The sequence below is a fragment of the Danio rerio genome, chromosome 20 (assembly GCF_052040795.2).
Source record: "Danio rerio strain M-AB ecotype USA chromosome 20, GRCz13ab, whole genome shotgun sequence".
NCBI lineage: Eukaryota > Metazoa > Chordata > Actinopteri > Cypriniformes > Danionidae > Danio > Danio rerio.
The window spans coordinates 21,706,717-21,730,787 of record NC_141040.1 but is presented as its reverse complement, the minus strand read 5'-3'; the positions used below and the strand labels follow the sequence as shown (position 1 = coordinate 21,730,787).

Sequence of the window (24,071 nt, the reverse complement as noted above, 5' to 3'; positions counted from 1 at the left end):
CTTCTGGCGAATGACATGAACTAATGGGTTGTCAGCTGTCGTGTGACTCGCGTCGCGGTGGGCGCGTTCGCGATATTAGGAGGCGTAGCTTTGAAACACAGTCCCTCCTCTGCCGTCCAAAGCTAATATGCTAACCGACTAGCATTTTGGCAGATCACCTACTGCACCTTCAAACTAAACTTTCCTCTTGCTATGTTGAAGTGAAGATTGGAGTGAATAGTTGACAGTATTTTTTATGGGAAAAAGGATTTAGCAAAAAGCTTGTGAAGTGACCCTCTCAAGTTTTCAGTTTCCAGTAGATGTGTAAATTCAAGTTAAATGTCCTTATATATTCAGACAGCAGATACTGAAAACCAGTAGCCTGTTTGATGTAACCTGTTAGACTGTACCTTTAAATGCAAATAAGTTATTTCTTCCTGCCCACCGTTCCGACATGCGCATCTCCTTCTCCTGCGTCATATCAGATAAACAGCACAGTGACAGACAGACAGACAGATAGACAGACAGAAACAAATGAAGTAGAGACACAGTTTCTCAAAATTTATTTTATGTATTTCTTGTGGAATTTATTCAAGCTTTCTGCAACGATGAATGAATAACACAAATGCAAGTTAATATCCACTGCTGTATGGATATCTGTTATGCTATTGTACAAAACAAACCTGATTTGATGTCCACAAACCCGGACTCCTGTTATGTGATTGAAGCATCGTTGTTTAGAGATTTGCTGACACTATGCAGCTGTGGTGATCTCAGTGGTTATGAATTGCATAACAATTTACAGTTTTTTCCTTAATACAAACATGCACTGTTTAAAAACATTTTAAACTTGTAAAAACTTGCAATGTTTCTTTGCAAATACTGTCTTGTGAACATGATTATACGCGTTACTATGGAGACTAGTTAATACTTCCCTGTCAATCAATTTCGATGGGTGGGAAAAATTGCACTGCCAAGTCATGTTCCAGTGGGACTTAAAATCACTGGGATTTTGTTCCTATATCAACATTGTGAATTTTTAAAAATATTTAAAGCGTTTTTATGTTTTTTTTTAAAGTGTTTATATCACTCCAATATATGGACATGCTAATGCTGTACCTACACACAGTTTTGTACAAACAGCTTCCAAAAGTTGTTTTTGCATGATCAGAGTCCTTTTAATGTTATTTGTTTAACCATAAATGCCAATCTAGTAAAGAATCCTTTATTTTTAGAATGAATGGTTGTAGAATAGTTTGAGTTAATGTTCACATCTGTCTATTTTTATTTACTGTAGTCATTTTAGTACATCATTTTTGGAAACATTATCATTTTCTTCTCCATGTAATCTACTGTTAAAGTTGAAGTGAAGCACTCAGTCAAGTTTACATTATTCAATACATTGGTTTTCACTATAATGAAAAAAATAAACAAACTCGACTAAAGTAACCATTTAGAAGAAAACAGCATGTTTTACTATAGGTTTTAGGGCAAGGGTACCGCCATCATAGAATGATGCTTTTTCTGACGTCACGAGGTTGGTTCTGTTTCCTCAGCTAAACAGATACAGTGGAAGTAATGGACTGAACACAGAGATTGCACAGCCTAATTTAATCCAATGGGTGAAGTTGTGGACGTTGTGTCTAATATGTTTGTATATATAAAATATTCATACGTTTTCTATTTTTCTTTTTTTTAATACCTTTTGTTTGAAGCAATTTGGTCTACTCTCTCACACTGCGGGGCAGCACTTGCCTGACGACCGGATTTACATTCAGACTAATGCAACGAATAAAGCACATGACTTCATGTTTTACTAAGTCGGTCTTTGTTGATTATGTCCAGACTTATTCCCTTATAAAGTCGATCAATTCGATCTCTCAACATGTATGAAGGACATAAAAACCTGTGTTTTGAAAAACTTACTTTGATTTGAACATGAACAGATGTGAACAGTTGTAGTAGTGAAAAGTGACCTGCCCCCATTACGTCAGCGCTGAACCTTGTTTAAACCATGGTTGAAATCCAGACAGACAGTCAGGCAGCGTACAGAGAGTAGACCAAAGTGCATCAAATGATCTGTAATTTAAAGGGGGAAAAAAGAAAAGTAGAATAAATATATATTTATATATATATTATATACAGTTAAGGTCAGAATTATTAGCCCCCATTTAATTTTTTCCCCAATTTCTGTTCAACAGAGAGAAGATTTTTTCAACACATTTCTAAACGTAATAGTTTTAATAACTCATTTCTAATAAATGATTTATTTTATCTTTGCCATGATGACAGTACATAACATTTGACTAGATATTTTCAAGACACCTCTATACAGCTTAAAGTGATATCTAAAGGCTTAACTAGGTAAATTAGGTTTACTAGGCAAGTTAGGGTAATTAGGCAAGTTATTGTATAATGATGTTTTTTTCTGTAGATAATCGAAAAAGAAATTAGCTTAAAGGGGGCTAATAATTTTGACCTTAAAATGGTGTTTAAAAAATTTAAAACTGCTTTTATTCTAGCCGAAATAAAAAAATAAGACTTTCTCCATAAGAAAAAATATTATCAGACATACTGTGAAAGTTTCTTTGCTCTGTTGAACGTCATTTGGGAAATGATGTAATTTTTTTTTTTTTAATTCATTAAAAATGAATTTTTTAAAAAAGTAAAAAAATTCTAAGGGGGCTAATAATTCTGACTTCAACTATATATAGCTGGTATTTGCACCAGTTACAAACTCACAAATTCATGCATTGGGTTAAATTAGGCTGTCCAGCCTCTGTGTTCAGTCCATTACTTCCACTGAATGTTCAGCTGAGGGTACAGAACCAACCCTGTGACGTCAGACACATCGATATTCCAAGATAGCGATTCCCTAGGTCTAAAAATTTGCCATTTTGTTCAAAATTAAAGTTGATATGCTCCAAAACACATCAAACTATAGGGCCAATAGTGTTTTGCAACAAGTGATATCACCAAGTACTGGTCTGACATGAACAATACAGTGAATAATACGATGAATAATTTTTATTCTTTGTTAATGATCCAGGTGAACAGATAACTTTGAAAATGTTTTGTGCAACTTTGCAAAGGAAAAACACCTTTTTTTTTTGTATATCAGTGCTCTTTTAGAAACTGTTTTGGATGACAATTGTTAACCCCAGATGACATACATGATGTACTTTGAGATACATAAAAGTGTCCACTTACCTGATCGAGATGACAGATAAAAGCACAGCCTCTGACAATAGAGATGTGTAACCGGAGAATTCTGTGAATGACAAATCAAAAAAGAAAAGCAGTGTGATTAATTTAACAATCAAGTGGGATTCTGTAACTGGGGAAATCTACGATATAACAGCACCAAATAATTAATACACTTCGAATATCTCATTCACACAGAACATGAACTTAACAGAGGCTTAACAGAGAGCATAATCATCACAGTAGGCACGTTACTTCGTTCAACAAGACTGAGAGTGGAGCCACACTGAGAAATGAAAACCGTGCACAGAAATGGAAGCAGCGAATAAACATTTTGTGACATCCATCAGTGGACAAGAGGAGCAGAGGAAAATAATCACAGAGGTTTAGCACTAGAGGGCAGCAGGATTGTGGGATTGTGTCAATAGGACTTGCCATTCATATTGAGATGAAAAGAGAAACGAGAACTTTTCCTTCTTTTACAGCTCACTGCCTGAACAACTTAATTACCGCCACTTCTCTTTACCTGAGGGGCTTTGTGTGCATGAAGAATCAGTGCATGTGTGTTTGTGCTCTGATGCTCCATCAAAACATGTTCATCAAACCTACACTGCATATCTAGCGTATTTGTTAATACATTTTTTATAATTTCTCCCATTTTTATGAAGGTATCAGTTGTCAGTCAAAGACAGCGTTCTGTCTGTCACAGTACAAAGCACAAAAGGTGGATGAGAAGCGTAGTCTGAGGTGTAGAAATCTCCCAGTCTTACAGCTGGCCTTTTCTGATGTCTGTTCTCCTAGTTCTCTTCATATCTGCAGGGCAAGAGTCGACTCTATATAGTCCATGGCTTATTAATATTCCATACGGTTCTGAACCTGCTTCTCCCAATTCATATTCAATCACTTCTTTTATTAAAAAGAAATCCAATGTTTAATGTTTAACTCTGTTCCTCTAATGTACATTTCTAGCATGATTTTCAGAAGACATCCACTCAAATGTCACTCAGTGAAATTATAGTAGCCTACATGTATCAAAAAAATCTTGTCAGTTATATTTTGAACAGTAATCATTTGATGTTTTATATTAAAATATTCCATTTATGGATCCTTTTGCAGACACAAAATATTAATTAATAGATGTTTTTCACATTTCTGGGTTTCTCAGTAGCAGAAGGTATCATAGTTGGATAAACAAACAGCAGTGAGTCGAACAGTACAACAAATCTTTTTTTACAATCCTATTTGCTGAAATAATAAAAGAAAAACTCCTTGATGGTGTTATCAAGACTTAAAGAAAAAGCAAAAAAACAAAAAAAAAAATTAGTGCGAGACTTATGACTGCAGCCAGAGGAGAGAATTTCGTCAAATTTACTCTCAGCCTGTCACCGACTCTATAAACTATATGCCCTATAAACGCTGCATTACAAACACTTCGCAAGGGGTAATTTGTATTTTGTAATTTGACATAAAGATGATATAATACATTCATAAATGCATATAAATGCATTATATATATATATATATATATATATATATATATATATATATATATATATATATATATATATATATATATATATATATATATATATATAATATATATATATATATATATATATATATATTATATATATATATATATATATATATATATATATATATATATATATATATATATATATATATATATATATATATATATATATATATATATATATATATATATATATATATATATATATATATATATCAAAAAGTCTTGTCAGGTATATTTTGAACAATAGTCATTTGATGTTTCACATTAAAATATCTCTCGTATATAATAACTCTCAATATTTGGTTCAATGCATATTCCTAAAGACTTGTTGCAACCTACTGACCATAACAATTAAAGTCACTGACAAAATCTCCTTGGCTGTTAGTACAGTATTTGCATTATTCCAGTTCAAAACAGCACGTGAACATAGCGTAAATTAGGTGAAATTAGGCAGAAAGTTTACTGTACTTTCCAAACTCATTTTATCTGTTTAGTGTTTAGCACTTATTACAATAACAACTTTGATATATTTATGTTTAGTTTACCTGGAGAGTTGTTGCACTGTAATGATGTATGTGCAGATGGACCGCTTACTTTAATTTGATTGGCCATCTCCAAAATTTTTAGCGCCTAAATTAATAGGCGATTATTTCATAATTTGTTATACTGGGGTCAAACCCTTTGTATACAGACATTCACTATTGGGGCTATATAGTTTGAATACTGTTTAATTTTTGCATAATTAGCATAATAGCATAAACATTCCTGTACTAAAAGACCATAAAGCATCTTTTGTATTCATACCCCAGGAAGCCAGCGGAATCGGGCCAGATGCAGGTCCAAATGTGTCGGGTGACTTAAGTGTTGTGCCGAGAAATGCACCCCTGGCACAAAATGCATCCCTCTCCATTAGCATTCTAAGTACATTTAAAACTAAATAAAGGCCATAATTGATTAAAATGTATTTTTTTTAATTATTTTGATGGATAAAGCAAGGACAAGAAGTGACATTAAACCTTAAAGAAATTAAATGAATGAATTCATTCATTCATTCATTCATTTATCTTTTGTAAGGAAAGGGTTCCATTCATGAAACTCACCTCAGTCACTCTCATTAGTACCATGGGCTATGCCACAACACCGACATCCGCTTGCCAGAAGTGAGCCAGCTCTGGCCCAGTTTCTATTTGATTTGAGATCGTGATAAATATGTGCTTAATTTTCTTATAAAATTTTTAAGCTAAAACAGGAGTATGTCCTTGAAAATATTTGATATACTTTACTAGACATAATATCACATCTGTAAATTTAATTTAATCAAAACACCACCTAATTTTACCCTGTCTTTGACCAATGTATTTAACTTATTAACAACAATAACAACTACAAAGAAGAATAATGAACAAAAAATAGTGTTAATCTAATACAACCACAATTACAAAAAAGTTGGGAGGTTTTGTAAAATGCAATAAAATTAGGAATATTTGATTTTATAATTATCTTTAACTTTTACTTGAGTGTGTTGCAGCCATAAAAAGTGTGTGAAAAAAAGTTTTTTTCTCAATGCAAAGAAATCTTTTTTTTGCTTGTTAAATACAAGTTAAAGATAATTAACACATCACAGATTTTTAATTTCATTGCATTTTACAAAATGCTTTAGGGGTTGTGGTAGAATGCACTCTTTGCATAATTTACAAATGTAATGGAAAACAGAGGTATGCTTTAAAAATTCTCCATAGAGGCTTTAATAATGACACATTTTTCTGCATTATGCAGTGGATATCTGTCATTATGAAAGCCACCACAGAGAATGTTCAAGTTCAAGTCAAATTAATTATATTTTTTATGAGATGTAATTGCATACTTTAATAATTTCAGAATTCTTTATTAATGTACTTTAAATGCGTTTTAATGTTTACTTATTAAGACATTAACACAAAAGTAATAAAAGTAATAATTTAATTCTTAAATGGAAAGTGTTAGATTGCTAGATGTTAGAAAAAGAATCAACTGCAAAAATTATCATTGCTATTATATTGCTTTCTTTTTATTGTCTTTTTACTTTCTACAAATAGAACCACAAATATCACAAGCAAGTAAACACACACACTAATTTACTATCAAATTTCATTCCAGCACTTCTGAAAGACAACAATAAAACCTGAATGACTGTCACAATTTTGTCTATAGCTGCATGACAGTCCATACGCTAACATTAAATTCTAATGTTCTCTGTTTTTATTAAAATCTATTGAATACAGTGAGTGGCCTGGTGATTGATGTCCAGCACTGTTAAGATATAATGTTCAAGAACAAATAGTGGTGACCTTAGAAAAGCTAATTATATCACAGTCCTGTCAGTGTCTGCCTCTGTTTTCCATCACGCCGGGAGCCTCTTAACCTCAGGGTTCTCCAGTGGGAATGTTTTTTTTTTTTCCAACTGGTCGCTTGGGATGAGAAATGACTTCACTATCTAGTAATGCAGAAACAGAGAGGTCACAGATATCCAGGAATTTAATGTTAGATAATAAAACTATTAGCTAAGGAAAGAGAGAACAAGTCTGCAAGCTTGTCGTGTCATTGTGTTTTAACTAAAATAACAAGCTAACAAAATAAGCTAAAATAACAAATAATCATGCTAAAATGGCTTTATTGTTTTCCTGAAGGGACAGAGAGTAAAGATTCTTGAATGAACCTCTTGAAATGAACCTAAATTTAAACCAATAAAATATAAGTCAGATATGAAATTGAAGTTATTCAATGAGTTTATTATATGAGTTTACAGATGTTGGAGTGAAATATAATAATGAAAAAGTGTGATTATTAAATTGCTTTTTTTTCTATTTGTGATTTTATTTGTAGTAAGTAAAAGACAATAAAAAGAAAAGAAAATTAACAATGATTATTCTCTTCGTTGATACTTTTTATAACATCTATTAATCTAACACTTTCCATTTAAGAATTAAAGAATTACTTATAGCAAGCTTTTGTGTTAATTTCCTAAAAAGTAAACAATAAACTGCATTTGAAGTATACATTTATAAGAAATTCATCTAACATGTAACCCTAACCATATATATCTGATTAAATCTGATTAAAAGATGCTTGCTCAACTGTTTAACTGTCAGCTTATGATTTGAATCCAACGTGGAAGAAAGTAGTTCCTCAAACAAAAGGGTTTTTGAGACTGTACATGTTTGATTTTGTTTTTATATACACAATTATGCCATCAAACTGTTGTATAAACACAATATCACACTCGTAGCAGTGCGATATGGCTGTATATCGGCACTGGTTGGGGCACTAAGGCACTCTGCCTGCGGCCTAGGCTGGTTGGCTGGTTGACCAGGCTGGTTATAGAGGGGTTTTGGCCATTTTCAGGCTGGTTTTCAGCCATTTCCAGCCTGGTCTTAGCTGGTCAGGCTGGGAGATGACCAGCTAAAACCAGCTTGACCAGCCTAGCTAGGCTAGGAGCCCAGACAAAACCAGCTATGTCCAGTAAAGGGTTAGGTTTAGGGGAGAATATGTAAATTCTACACAGAAATTCAGCATATGTTTTATGCAGCGGATGCCCTTCCAGCTGCAACCCATCACTAGGAAACACCCATAGACTTTCATTCACACACATGCACTACAGACATTATACAGACATTTTAATTTAATTATTTAGTTAATTCAATTCACCTATAGCGCATGTCTTGGACTTGTGGTGGAAACTGGAGCACCCAGAGGAAATTCACACAAACACAGGGAGTACACTTCACACAGAAATGCCAACTGACCCAGCTGAGACTTAAACCAGGCAGCGACCGTCTTGCTGTGAGGTGATTGTGCTACCCACTGTGCCACTGTGATGCCCTAGGATCATTATCATGCTGAAAAATCAAACTACTACAAACTAGGTGGTTCCTAGTAGGAATTACATGATAAATTAAAACCTGTCTGTACTTTTCAGCATTCACAATCCCATCAATTCAAGCAATATTGACAACAGCTCTGGCAGAAATGCAGATCAAACCAATTCTTCATTCTTCCTTTTTCTAATCCTGTCTTTCATACTGTATGCCTTAAACAATTAGACCCAAAATATCCAACTAATACCTTGTACTGTACCAGTCTAATACATAGTACTGTATATATATATATATATATATATATATATATATATATATATATATATATATATATATATATATATATATATATATATATATATATATATATATATATATATATATATATATATATATATATATATATATATATATATATATACAGTTAAAGTCAGAATTATTAGCCCCCTTTTGATTTTTTTTTTTTCTTTTAAATATTTCCCAAATGATGTTTAACAGAGCAAGGCAATTTTCACAGTATGTCTGATAATATTTTTTTCTTCTGGTGAAAGTCTTATTTGTTTTATTTCGGCTAGAATAAAAGCAGTTTTTTAATTTTTGAAAACCTATTTTTGGGACAAAATTATTAGCCCCTTTAAGCTAACTTTTTTTTCGATAATCTTTAGAACAAAGCATCATTATACAATAACTTGCCTAATTACCCTAACTTGCATAGTTCACCTCATTAACCTAGTGAAGCCTTTAAATGTCTCTTTAAGCTGTAGAAGTGTCTTGGAAAATATCAAGTAAAATATTATTTACTGTCATCATGGCAAAGATAAAATAAATCAGTTAATAGAAATAAGTTTTTAAAACTATTATGCTTAGAAATGTGCTGAAACAATCTTCCCTCCGTTAAACAGAAATTTGGGAAAAAATAAACAGGGGTGCTAATAATTCAGGGGGCTAATAATTCTGACTTCAACTGTATATATATATAAATATATATATATATATATATATATATATATATATATATATATATATATATATATATATATATATATATAAATAAAAAAAAAAATATATATATATATAGACACACACAGTATATATACTTAATAATAATACTGTAACTGCTGATAATAATGAGTTTGTATTAAGTAATAAAAACTAAATTGTAATTAAGAAACATTAATAAAAATATGAGAACAAATCTACAAAACAAGAAAATTACTGTAGGACCTTTTAAAAGAAAATTAATAGGACAAAATGAAAAAAATATATATATATGAAATTAAAATACCTCGTGTATTTGTACATGCTTTCTCATTATAAGAAAAAGACAATGGAACAGACAGATCACATACCATTGCACAATGTGCTCAGCGTCTCCACACATCCAGCCCCTGTTGACTGGTCAGTGATAATCTAGTCAGTTATCGGACTCACAGTGGATCAGCTGTGGACAGATTAAACACAGAGGTTATCCAGACAGACTCTCATGCCTCTATCATTAAATCATCCCCACACTCCAGCAAATTCAGAATCGAAACACAAACACGATAGCAGCATGCCGAAGCCCTGATCATCATGGACCTATATTTGCATATTCATTAACATACATCTACATACAGCTCACTGTAAATGCAAAACCACAGAAATGCAGATGCTCAAATAATGCATCTGGAAAATTAGAAAACCAGAGACACTGCTCTGAAAAATGAAACATGCTGAAATATTGAATCACCATCGGTTATGCAAGATTACGGCTCCATTAACATCAAGGTTTCTAAACACGCTTAGAAATACACAGCTTCTAAAATCCTCCCAAGTGACATTATTAATAATTTTCAGCACATCTGCTGCAGGATCCAGCATTCGTGACATGGTACTAAAACAAAATATGGCTCTGTTTCTGCTATGAAATAATTAGCATCACAGGTTTCAGGATTAAAACATTAAAAAATTCAGTTTTTATATAGTCACTGAGTTTTACTGGCACAAAATGTATGTGAACATCTGGTCTCAGTCAGTGTCCATAAATAGATAAATATATTTCAGGACACAGAATGCATTACTTAGACTCATGTAGCCAGAATCATGAAAGTTCAAAATCACACAAGTTACTTACAGTGTGGATCTTCACAGATTGTGTTGACTTAATATTTAGTAGCATTTACACTTTTTTTTTTTTTACCATGCATGAATGAATGGTTGATTAGGTGGATGAGTGGATAGAAGGAATGATACGTGGATGGATGGATGGATGTATGGATGATTAGGTGGATGAGTGGATGGAGGGAATGATACATGGAAGGATGAATTAATGATTGGATGGATGAGTGGATGATGGGATAGAAGGAATGATACATGGATGGATGGATGGATGGATGATTGGATGGATGGGGGGATAGAAGAAATGATACATGGATGGATGGATGATTAGGTGGATGAGTGGATGGAAGGAATGATACAGGGATGGATGAATGGATGATTGGATGAATGATTGGAAGGATGATTAGGTGGATGAGTGGATAAAATGAATGACATGGATTGATGGATGGATGGATGGATGGATGGATGGATGAAGGGATAGAAGGAATGATGCATGGATGGGTGTATGGATGGATGATTAGGTGGATGAGTGGATAGAAGGAATGATACGTGGATGGATGGATAGATGGATGGATGTATGGATGATTAGGTGGATGAGTGGATGGAGGGAATGATACATGGAAGGATGAATTAATGATTGGATGGATGAGTGGATGATGGGATAGAAGGAATGACACATGGTTGGATGATTAGATGGATGATTGGATAGAAGGAATGATATGTGAATGGATGATGGATGATTGGTTGCATGATAAGGTAGATGAGTGGATAGAAGAAATTATACGTGGATGGATGGATGGATGGATGGATACTGTATTCATCCTAAAACATAATTCATAATTCCAGCAATATTCAGAAATTAATATAAATTAAAACAAAAGCTAAATAAATACAAACATAAATACACCCATGCTCAAAAAATTTACATATATACACACCTGAGTACATATACCACTATAAACATGCACATACAGTGATACACATCAATCACATACATACTGTACATTTCATGGACATTATTTAAGAGTAAAGTAATTCATTCCTTTATAAAAATAATGCACACAATTCATTTGCGTTTGGTCAACATGAAGGAATTAAAACAATTAAGTTGTCCCAAAAACTTCAAGCATTGTGCTGTTTCAGCTCATTTTAAATAAGCAGTTTGAGCAACAAACCTCATTTTTTGTTTCCTCTATACTTAAGGAACTTATACCTCTATACCTAAAAATCTATTACATGAAAATAAAAACCACAAAAATGACACACTGTGCACCTTTAACAGCTTCTTTTGAATTTTATTTAGATTTAATTGTATTTAGGACATGGTTGTGAAGAATTAGAAATCATTCATTCATTCGTTTTCTTTTTGGCTCCCCTTCATCAATCTGTGGCCGCCACAGCGGAATGGACCACAACCTTCTTGCTGTGAGGCTACAGCACAACCTACTGTGCCACCGCATCGCCAGAATTAGAAATCACTTCAGTTAAATAAAAATATATTTCCAGGTGCAACTAGAAATGCTAAATCTCTGACAGGGCTACCAGGTCAGTTGTGATGTTTTTGCTTTTTGACTGTGATCTCACACATGGATGTGTAATTGCTCCATTGAGTGAACTCAATCCTCTCAGCAGTGATCAGGTCCTCACAATCTGTCAGGTATTCATGGTAATCAGACTCTCACAGTCACTACAGGGCCCTCATGGTCTTGTGCCCTCGCACTTCTTAAGATTCAGCTGTTGTAAAATAAGGTCATGAAAAAAAAAATAAACAGATCACAGCTCATCAACTATTTATGCCATAGCTATTCAACCAAAACTTTTCTGGGTTGTTGACAGAGCAGCTCCCTGATGGAATTTGTAAAAGAAAAAGAAAACACACAGACAGACACACACACACACACACACACACACACACACACACACACACACACACACACACACACACACACACACACACACACACACACACACACACACACACACACACACATAGATAGATAGATATGATGAAACATTGAGAGAGTACAAAACACACCAGACTGAAACAGAAATGTAGTCCTAGAGGTCTCTTTCATTTAGTGTTTAGTTTTAGTTATAATACCTAAAATAAGAGAAAAAAACTGAAAAGTAAACAAAACAAAAATATTGAATTAAAACATAAAAAACATTAAAACATAAAAATACAAGAGACAAAATGAACAAACAAAAACAAAACACATTCTGAATGTTCAAAAACACATACACGCAGACAAAACAGAACAATCAAAAACAAGCAAAACGTGCAAAAACAAAACACACAAACCAACAAACAACAACAAAAAAACATTCCAAATATACAAAAACATAAAAAAACAAATATGCAAAAAAATAAATTAATAAATAAAAAAAAGGAATTTTTTTTTTTTACTATAAGTTATAAGGATAGTAAAAGATCAACAAAGTATACCAAATTCAAAACAAAAGACAAACTTAATAAGACAAAAAGTAAACCATTTACATTCATCCATTTATCAATAATTTTCATTTGGCTTAGTCCCTTATTCATCAGCGTTCATCACAGCAGAATGAACCGCCAACTTATCCAGCATATGTTTTACACAGCGGATGCCCTTCCAGCTGCAACCCAGTGCTGGGAAACATCCCTACTCTCTCATTCATACGCATACACTAAAGTCAATTTAGTTAATTCAATTCACCTATATTGCACCTCTTTGGACTTGGGGGAAACACGAGCGCCTGGAAATAACCCACGTGAACATGGGGAGAACATGCAAACTTCACACAGAAATGTATGCCTAGAGGTCTCCTTCAATTAGAGATGGTTTAATTTAATCTGGATTTAGTTTTAGTTATAATAAGGTGATTAATTCTAAATAAAATAGAGAGAGAAAAGTGAACAGAACTGAAAAAGTAAACAAAACAAAAACAAGCAAACAAAAAAAACCATTTAATTAAAACATGAAAAGAACATTAGACATAAACATACAAAAACACATAGTCAAAACAGAACAAGCAAACTGATTAAAAACAATCAAAACATTCAAACAACGACAAAAGAAGACACACAATAAAATAAAACAAAACATTCTGAATGTCCAAAAAACACTATGAACAAACAAAAAAACATTCAAAAAAACATAAAAATTACTGCATATTATAAGGACAAAAAAAAAGATCAACAAATAAGTATACCAATTTCAAAACTGAAGAAAAAAATTGAGCTTGTTTAATTTAAACTTGATTTAGTTTTAGTCATGATAATGTGAGATTTGTTTGAAAAAAAAAAGAGAAAACCTGGGGTCCGTTCTCCGTACCTTGCTTAAATGATCTAAAATAATTTGGCAGATCCTGGATCTTTTAATCTTGATAACTGATCTCTAGCTAATTCAGTCCTTCAAAAAGTTCGTAAATCAGATTCAAATGTCTGGATGAACTGATCTGAGATCGCTAACTGTTGTGAAGGACAGATCTATCGATCTTCAAAAACATGATTAGCAATGCAACGATTGGCACAGCAGCGTAATGACATCATCTGATTAATATTCAATTATCCATGTGAGCTAAATTACATAAAAATCACAGTAAATGGCTTGTTAAATGTGGTACGCAATAACTACACCTTGTTGTGGACTGCATGCTTGGCCCTTTCATGTGTCAAGATCAATTTATTTTGTTTTACAGTTAAAGCGGATTTTCCTTATTATAGTAGCCATAGTAGTATTATTGTAGCCGTTTTTTTTTTAATCGGTTTAAAGAATAACTGAATGCTTACAAAAGCATTTTGATATTGGTAAAGGCGTCTGCAACTTTTGTGAAGCATCAAATCACATATTAACTGTCAAAACATGTTTATGACTGCATAAATGTATCTTTGTTTTTAAAAATTCACATAGTTTGCATGTCTACTAAAGCGATCTAAAAAGTTCATATCAATAAGTTTTCTCTTTGCACCACCAGATGGCAGTCTTTGTACTTTTATTTCGGAGAGCAGACTGCATAATTTTTATTAATATATATAACTTTATTTATTTTATTAATAATTATACCTTAGTAACAATATATATAAATGTGTTTTAACTATATATATATATATATATATATATATATATATATATATATATATATATATATATATATATATATATATATATGTATAGTTAAAAAACATTTACTATTTTTCCAATGGTATATACCTACTACTGTAAGAAAATATCAAAATTTGGTACATACTTTCTGTATTATCTTTGCTTGAACTGACTCGATCTAATCCTGTTTATATGAATTGAACCTGCTCCCATCCAGGTTTGAGCTACTGTTGTGTTGCTATGACAACAACTCTCGGATCAGTTTTAAAGATTGAAACAATCCTGGATCGTGTCAAATCGTTAATAACCAAATCCAGCTAACTGAGTAATCCACGTACGAAGAACGGACCCCCGGAGTGAATGTAAAAAAAAAAAACACAAAAAAAACACAAAAAACAAACAAACAATAAACAAACAAACAAAACAATAACATAAAAAAAACATTAAACACAATAATACTAGGAAAAAATGAAACAACAAACAAAAAACAGACAAACGTACAAACACCACACACACACAAACACAAATACACACACACACACACACACACACACACACACACACACACACACACACACACACACACACACACACACACACACACACACACACACACACACAGTTAAAACAGAACAAGCAAACCAATCAAAACATTCAAACACCAAAAAAAAAAAAAAATAAACAAAACCCCCCCCCAAAACATAACAAAAAACTTTCTGAATTTATAAAAACATTAAAAACAAGCAAGCATTCAAACAAAAACACATATTCTTGTATATTATAAATACAGAAAAAGACCAACAAATAAGTATATCAAATTTAAAACACAGCAACAAAAATTCACAAAACAAGACAACAAGTACAAAATAATTAAATAAAATAATTTAATAAAACTACCTCTGAATGTAAAGCCCCATTTCCATTCATTCATTTTCTTTTCATCTTAGTCCTTTTATTAATCTGGGGTCACCACAGCGGAATGAACCGCCAACTTATCCAGCATATCTTTTACGCAGCGGATTCCCTTCCAGCTGCAACCCATCACTGGGAAACATCCATACACACTCATTAACACTCATACGAACAATTTAGCCCACCCAATTCACCTGTACCATTAGACTGTGGGGTAAACCGGAGCACCCGGAGGAAACCCACACGAACACAGGTAGAACATGCAAACTCCACACAAAAATGCCACTGGAACTCGAACCAACAACCTTCTTACTGTGAGGCAACAGTGCTAACCACTTAGCCACCGTGTCGCCCACCACCATTTACATGTATTAGTATTATAGACGCAATGTCCATAACAGGCTAAGCCAGCTATTTATTTTTCAGATTGCACAGTCATATTTCTTTAGCATTGTGTGTTAAATTACCTGGCTTGTAAAATACAGGAAGACTCATGCAGCAGAACAAATGCAAATTTTAAATTGCCTGTTGTTCACACGCCGGGTTGGGATTTGCTTTCACATTTTTGAAAACCCCAGAAATGGTTTGTGCATATCTTAACTTTTGGTTTGTGACTTTCAAGTACGCAAGCTACTTAGAGAACAGATGGCAAAGTGAGACACATTAAGACTGTGATAAAACACGTCCAAGTGCCACATTCCTAGCAAGAGATGTCAGGTGTTGGCTATGAATGGGACAAAAAAGTGTGATTTGCAAACAAACATACAGTTTAAACATGATATAATCCTCAAATGTGAAAAGAGAGGAAAAGAAAACATTGGCAGAAGGCACAGGTTCTAAGCAATGTGCACAAAGAACTCTTTCTTTGCTAATGATCAGACGTGTGTGTGTATTAAAAAAATAAATAAATAAAATAAATAAAAAACTACTTACAATTTTTAAATTCTGATTAGTTCTTTTAGAAGTTTTCCTAACAGGAGTAAGAGGAGTTTTTCCAGCTTATTTCACGAGTTAGACATGTAGGACAAGATAAAAACAAAAATTAGATAAAAAAAAAAAAACACTGAATGCACAGGTGTTAATCTGGGACCCAGGTGGCAATTTTTCCTTATTTATCCGATAAACCCAGCAGCCTATTTTTCAGTGTTCACTTACTTTATAAGATAAGCTATTCTTCGCTTGTGTGTTGCACTGCTGACTCTAATGGCAAATACATCATACTGTTATAGTAAATGTGCACCCTGAGCTGACGATAGAGAGAAGACCAACCCAGGCTCATTATAGATATGTACCCCCGTATACATTTCTGGAGATCGCAAAATACGTCCCAGTTTTTGTTTTCGTGAATCCACTAGAGGCTGCTGTGTAAACATTTACAGATCGCAAATTTCTCTCACGAGTGCCATTTGTGCTTGCTGTTCTCATGTAAATCCACCACTGACTGACTGATTTACTGACTGACTGACCCACCTAGTGTTTTCAAAAGCACCGATGAACCTGATCACCCCCTTTCCTAAACCCAACCGACATTGTTGAAAAGTAATCAAGAAAAAGAAAAGCCCTTGCGGCCGCCTGATGTTTACCATGTTTTTAGTTTTTATCATGTTATTTATCCTGTTATTTACTTGTTTATTTAGTTTTTTGCCATTTGTTTTTGTTTTACCTGCTTTCTAAAATCCTTCTTTGATGTAGAGATCTGCGCAGGACTAAATTTTGAATCCTGCTCCCGCCCGCACCCGCCAGGTTTTAGCCCGAACCCGACCGCTCCAGCTTATATTAAGCATTTGTTGTCCCGCTGCCCGACCCGCCCCGTTTTCTACCCGCCGCGCCCGATCCCGCTAAAGAGCAGGGGGGAGAACAAAACCAAAAACCACCCAGTTATTCAGAGCCTAGACAGGCTGTAACAAGCTGTCTGTATAAACACACACAGCACCAAGCACACACACACAGACAAAGCTCTCTCTCTGTCTCATTCGCGCACACTAACACACACACACACACACACACACACACACACACACACACACACACACACACACACACACACACACACACACACACACACACACACACACACACACACGTAAGCACCAAGCACACACACAGGCAAAGCTCTCTCTTTCTCTCATTCACGCGTGCGCACACATACACAAACACAGCAACAAACAAGCTAAACACAGCAACAGTCAGGAGCGTTATTGCTAGACAGCCCGCTCCCGTCCCAAATTAAACCCGTTACCGACCGCTCCCGCGATTTATTCGGAAATTTATTCCCGTGCCGCAGAAATCTGGTCGGGTCCCGCGGCTCCCGCGGGAATGCAGACCTCTACTTTGATGGACTCGAACCTCATCATCACAGTCAGCTCCTCTCTGCGTCTCCAACCAACATGGTGAGCTACTGAGCAAACTGGTAACAGAGAAAAAGCTGTCCATGGAGGCATTGGCGTCATACCGCCCCGTACCATTTGTTTTAAAGATGAAATGCAGCTCTGGCTACGTAACTCACTCACTCCAGAAATGTACAAATGTACGTTTTCACAATGAGTCTGTGTTGGAGAAGACATATGCGAACAAAGTACGTTTACATGGACACCAATACTTTGATTTTATTACAATTAAGACAATACTTTGATTGCAGTTTTTCTTGTTTGCTTTGACCTGGTTAAAGAAACTAGGTTCCACTTTATTTTCATTTTCACTATCCCAGCAAAGCAGAAGACAGGTCTTGCAAATGTGTAAACCCTTTCTCATTGGGTTGACACATTTTCCTCACCATTTTTCAAAACAGTTAACACGGATGTCATTCAAGCAGTCCAAACTCCATTGTTTTAGCTATGGTAACCAAACAGAAACCATCTATTCCTAACCATTAGACACTACCAAGATCAGTATGAATTCACTGAAGCAGCGGTTTGACACTCCTTCACACAAATCTTCAATTAGCAATCAGTCTGCAAACCTTATGAAAACGATGGAAGGTCTGTGTTGTTCTGTGCCAGCATGGATGGAGGTGGTCAATATGGTCTATGTCCTATACTCCCAATAGATTTGACTGTACTTTGGTTTAAATGTGTTTTCTTTAATATTTACAGTATTTCATTACTTTTGTCTGTTTTTACAGAATTTCAGTTTTCAGCCACAGTTTGAAAATTGTCATGAATTCAATATAAATTTAATCAAAGCATTTCTTATTCTGGATCCAATTTTTTGCAAAAAGGCAAATTTGACAGCCTAAATAGAAAGACAACAAATGACATTGGCAATAGGCTACAATGACAAGCAATGGTGGTGCACTGACTTCTAAATTTTGTATTTTGTTGTTCATGGTGTAATGATTAATTGAAAGAGCTCATATACCTGTTTGCAAGTTGTGTTGTTTTAAGGTAAAATTAGCTTTTGTTTCATATTTTAAATGTTTTGACACGATATGTGCCTTTTGCAAGCAAAATGTGTCATTTTGACCATGAGTGCTGCTGTTTAGGCCTGTGTGTTTACTGTTTTGAAAAGGTGGAGTTTCAGTTGACAACTGCATCAAAGCAATCGAGAAAAACTGTAAGAGTTTACTCTGTAAACAGAGTTTTTTCCCCCACCCTAATCCATAGTCATAATCGTAGTAGACACAAATCGAACTAAAACTTGCGGAGTCCTATTTCAGTCGTATTATTAAAGTGCAGTACAGACATGCAACTATTACCATCATCTATTTTTGCCACTGTTTTCTCTGCTGTTTGATACTAATCTACACATCTACAGAGTAAGTACAGGAATATAGACACCTGCATCTACAAGGGCATAGTGAACTCCTCACACATTCATCACCAAACACAATTTTACGAACACTCTCTGGGAAATGTGAAAGTTTTCTTACCATTCGTATCAAATTATTGCCTTACTCAGATTAAGGTAAATAATTTGATTACTGATGTCCATGTAAATGTAGTCACTGTAATACAGGAAAGAAAGATGTGGAACACTGGCAATTGTTCAAATACTTTGATAAATAAAATCAATGTATGCCAGTAGTCCCTCATGGACGACTACCGCCAACAAACATAATGTGCTCAAAGTCTGAACCTCTCTGGTGTTTCATCTGTCGTCAATTCTACATTTATCTTTCTGTCTCCTCTGTGAGACTCGAGACAGGTGTGACTCACAGGTGACGCTCATTAGTGCTCACTCAACTCAAGCCGAGGTCATACTGCACTTTTCGCCCCATAGACTTCCATTTACATGCAAGTGAATGCAGCAGACCGGAAATGCAAGCTCAAGCAGCAAGTTTAGCAGTTCGCTGCGTTGCAAATTTCAAGCTTGCTGAACTTTGAACTACGAAATTGAATCACATGACTGAGTGAGACCAATCGAAGATTAAAGCATGACCTCTTTGAACAGAAAATAAAATATGGACCAATCGTTCGTTTTTTTTAAAAATGTCTAATCTTGTTTATTCTCGCCCTTTTTCGCAGCACCGTACAACAGAATTTTGCAAGCACAAACTCTAGTGTGACCGCGGCACAAGTCTCACTCCATTCCCACAACTCTTGATCATCATCTTGTTGAACTTGACATGTCACATGACATGTTTTGACAGTGTTCTTACCATTGTTGTATAAGGAAAATGAGGGAGTCTTTCAAAATCTAAACTATTTTTATTTGTGTTCCAAAGATGAATGAAGGTATTAAAATAAATTGTGGGGTTTGGATTGACATAGGACTGAGTAATTAATAACAGAAAATCATTTTTGGGTGAACTAACCTCCACCAAATCTTTAAGACACACTTACACCAATGCTTAATTCTCTCTGTCAAAGTTGTGTCGTTTATGAACCATAAATACTATTACTTTCTGGTTTCTCTCAGAATCATTGTAATCCTCTCCAGAAACTTACAATAGATTTTTTATCAAGTGCTTATATAGATAGTAGTGAGACTTTGTAACAGAAATTGGTAAACTTTGTGAACACCCACAAACACTTCTTTCTACAAGACAAACACAACCACAAAAACACACTTGATCCTAATTGGCTTGTCTGTGAAGGTGTATGAAGTCAGTCTCACAGTAATTAAAGTCGGAGAGTAAGGGGATAAGAGAACTGTGGAAAAAAAGTGTGTGTGTGAGAGACAGAGAGAGACTCTGTCTGGTGCTTTACTTTTACACCATAGCAGAAGAAAGCACAAACATACTTTGTACACAGTCATTTTTGGAATTCAGGCATATTTGTTTGCAGTGTAATCATTTTTGGTTATACCCAAATTGTTGCTACAGTGATGATGTGGAGCGCCACAAAGTGATTTTATTCAACAATGACAGGTTGCAGAGAGACATGAACAGAGCAGATGATAAATTGAACGCACTTGCCTCAGTGTACCATGATGTGTAGCTGAGCTGAATCATCTGCATCACTGGCACTCACTTTGCATCTTGGCATGAATGAAAATACCAATACCAGTATGAATATTCAGATATAAAATGCAGCTCATATGCACAGAAATCATCCATCCGTCCATCTCTATTTGTCTGTCTGTCTGTCTGTCTGTCTGTCTGTCTGTCTGTCTGCCTGCCTTTCTATCTATCTATCTATCTATCTATCTATCTATCTATCTATCTATCTATCTATCTATCTATCTATCTATCTATCTATCTATCTATCTATCTATCTATCTATCTATCTATCTATCTATCTATCTATCTATCCTTCTGCATACTGTATCTGTCTATATCTATATGTCTGTGCCTATTTGTCTGCCTGACTGTATATATCTTTATTATTTAAATAATCTAGCTCCTGTTTATCTAACCAACCTTCTGTCTCACTACAATCCAACCCACTCTTTCAGATCTCAAAGCTCAAGGCTTCTGGTAATACCTAGAATAGCAAAGTCTACTAAAGGAGGTCGAGCCTTTTCATTTATGGCTCCTAAACTCTGGAATAGCCTTCCTGATTATGCCCAAGGTTCAGACACACTCTCTCAGTTCAAAACTAGATTTTTAATCTAGATCTTTTTAGTAAAGCATACAAACAATGCATCGCATAACGGTATGATGCATGAGTGTGCTCCATGCAGGTAAGTGGGCTTGACAAACCACCTGTAGAACACACTCCTCCTGTCTTAATGCATTAGACATTTTTTTAGGAATGCTCATATGCTTTACATGCCGTTTCTATGTTTGTTTATATAACTACTATTTTTATTTATAACACTACTTTTTGCATCTCGTTTAAATACACTAAGAACAGCAGCTACACTAATTATTTACTTTATTTTCTATTTCCACCAGGGGATACTCATCCAGAAGCCTCAAGAGATTATGCAGCACAATTGATGGGATCTAAAACCTGTGAAGAAACGATGCCAAGGTATCCATAATCTTGGACCAGGCCGTATCCTGAGCTGATGCTGTGGTGATCATGGAGGAGCAGAGAGCGTGTAACTGATTCCTGAATGAACAGTGACAGATGGTCTCTGCGTTGATTTTGTGGGCCAGCCTGAATACCCGCAGGTGACCTACTCAAACCTGCTGCTTCTCAAATGGTTTGCTTGGTTTGGGACTTGTGGAGTTGCCCATAGATGCATTTGCTCTTCAGACTTACAGAAGTGAAAATTAAACCACACTGAACTGAACTAACTTGAACTTCAATTCTGAAAACTGTTTCAATTCACTAGAACTTCTATGTCAAGCTGGTTTGACATAATCTGCATTGTACAAGTGCTATAGAAATAAAGATGAATTGAAATAAATTGGAGCAGTCTTTATATTTCTGTCTATATCGATGTATCTGTCTGCTTATTTATTTGTCTATATCTATCCATTTGTGTAGCAACCTGTCCATCTGCCTGACTGTCCATCCCTCCATCTGTCTGTCTATGTATCTTTCTATTTATTTATTGGTCTGTCTGACTGTGATTGAAACTTTTGAAACCTTCTACTATTATAATTTTGGAGATTAAATCATTTTCGCTAAACGAATGTCTTTTTCTCAAGGATTAAACATTCAATAAACCACAAACCGAATAAAGATGAAGTTAATCAACACAATCAAGACAACAAAAGGGACAAAAGAAAACAGAAAATAAGCACATTGCAGGACAAACTCAAGGCCTGAAGCAGAACGAAGCTTTATTTAAATTGAAGCTGAATTACACTCTTCACAAAAGCTCTTTCTGATGTCACTGAAGCGTCAAGAGTGCTGAAGCTCAAAGGGAAGGAATGTGCCGACAATTGACAGCTCCACCGATGTTAGTGTTGAACGCCATTAGAAGAAAATGTTTATTCACAAATGTACTTGAAGCAAAGCATTCTCAACATTCTTGTGACACGATGTCTGATACGGCGATATTGGGATACATCCAGGCCCTGTCTGTTAAGAACATCTTCAAAATCCATTTCATTGAGTTCCAGCTTTGACACCTACAGATTCCATCTTTCAATGGGTTCATTGAGAAATAGACAATGGACAGAGAGCTTGAGTAGAAGTTAATGTCCCCTTGAAGGGCCGCAAAGAACTGCTTCAATTGTATACTTAGATAAAAGCGCTACATGTTTTATCATTAGCATTTGAGCAAATCGCTCAATCATTCTCCTAGAAACTAAAAAGTGAGGTTTTCATACATTCTGTTATTTTAAGCCCAAATATATCATGTTGATCCAACTGAGAGGTTTAAGATGATGCATATATTTTTTCTCAGAAACCACTTCAGATTTCATGTAATAAAACAGCTGAGCCACTGCTTAACCCTCAACAAAACACAATGACTGATTACATCACTCTTATCGGCTTCAATTCCTACAGGAATTTTTGGTAGACTTTGGATATATCCTTTTATTATTTCCCAACATTGCCAAAACAAATTCATGGAAGTTACCACACACTAATCTCTGACCATTTTCATGAGAAAATGCCATTGCCATATTAAAGTAACAGCTCACCCCAAAAATGACTGCTAAAACTTTATAATAACTGTGAATGATTTATTAAGCATTGGCAAACAGCAGGGGCACACTTAACCAATAAGAGAGGTAAGCAGCCGCTTAGGGCCCCAGGGAATTAGGGGCCCCCGACCAATGCAGAGATGCCTTTATTAATCATATGATTTTTAAATTTATTTATTCATTTTTATAAATTTACCATCATATGTTGTAAATCTGTCTATAACCATTAAAGGGTCATGAAACACTTAAACTTTTTTTTGAGATGTTGACAGTCATATATATGTCCCACACACTGTAAAAAAATAATCCGTAAAATAATCCGTAAAAAAACGGCAGCTGTGGTTGCCAGTGTTTCGCCATTAAAAATATGATACAAACCTAAAAAGTAATTTCTCATTTTTACAGTGAAATACCACATTTCATTAATTTATAAATGTATATCTAAATTTTAAATTACCTTCATCTACAAAGAT

The 24,071-nt window shown here is 34.6% G+C and overlaps 1 long non-coding RNA gene across 6 annotated transcripts in view; it reads right to left on the bottom strand.

Annotated features, from left to right (window-relative positions):
- Positions 1–375: 375 nt before the first annotated feature.
- Positions 376–24,071, bottom strand: part of LOC110438169 (uncharacterized) — a 236,490-nt gene continuing 212,794 nt past the window's right edge. For 2 of the 6 annotated variants that reach the window (XR_015518327.1, XR_015518331.1), the window contains 3 exons: positions 9,924–10,015; positions 3,190–3,250; positions 541–2,058 (listed from right to left, as the gene is read on the bottom strand). This is a non-coding gene — a long non-coding RNA (uncharacterized LOC110438169). Of the gene's footprint in view, positions 451–540; positions 2,059–3,189; positions 3,251–6,780; positions 7,194–9,923; positions 10,016–19,536; positions 19,752–24,071 lie in introns of those variants that run through there. The other 4 variants (XR_015518328.1, XR_015518329.1, XR_015518330.1 and 1 more) reach the window with 4 other exon arrangements.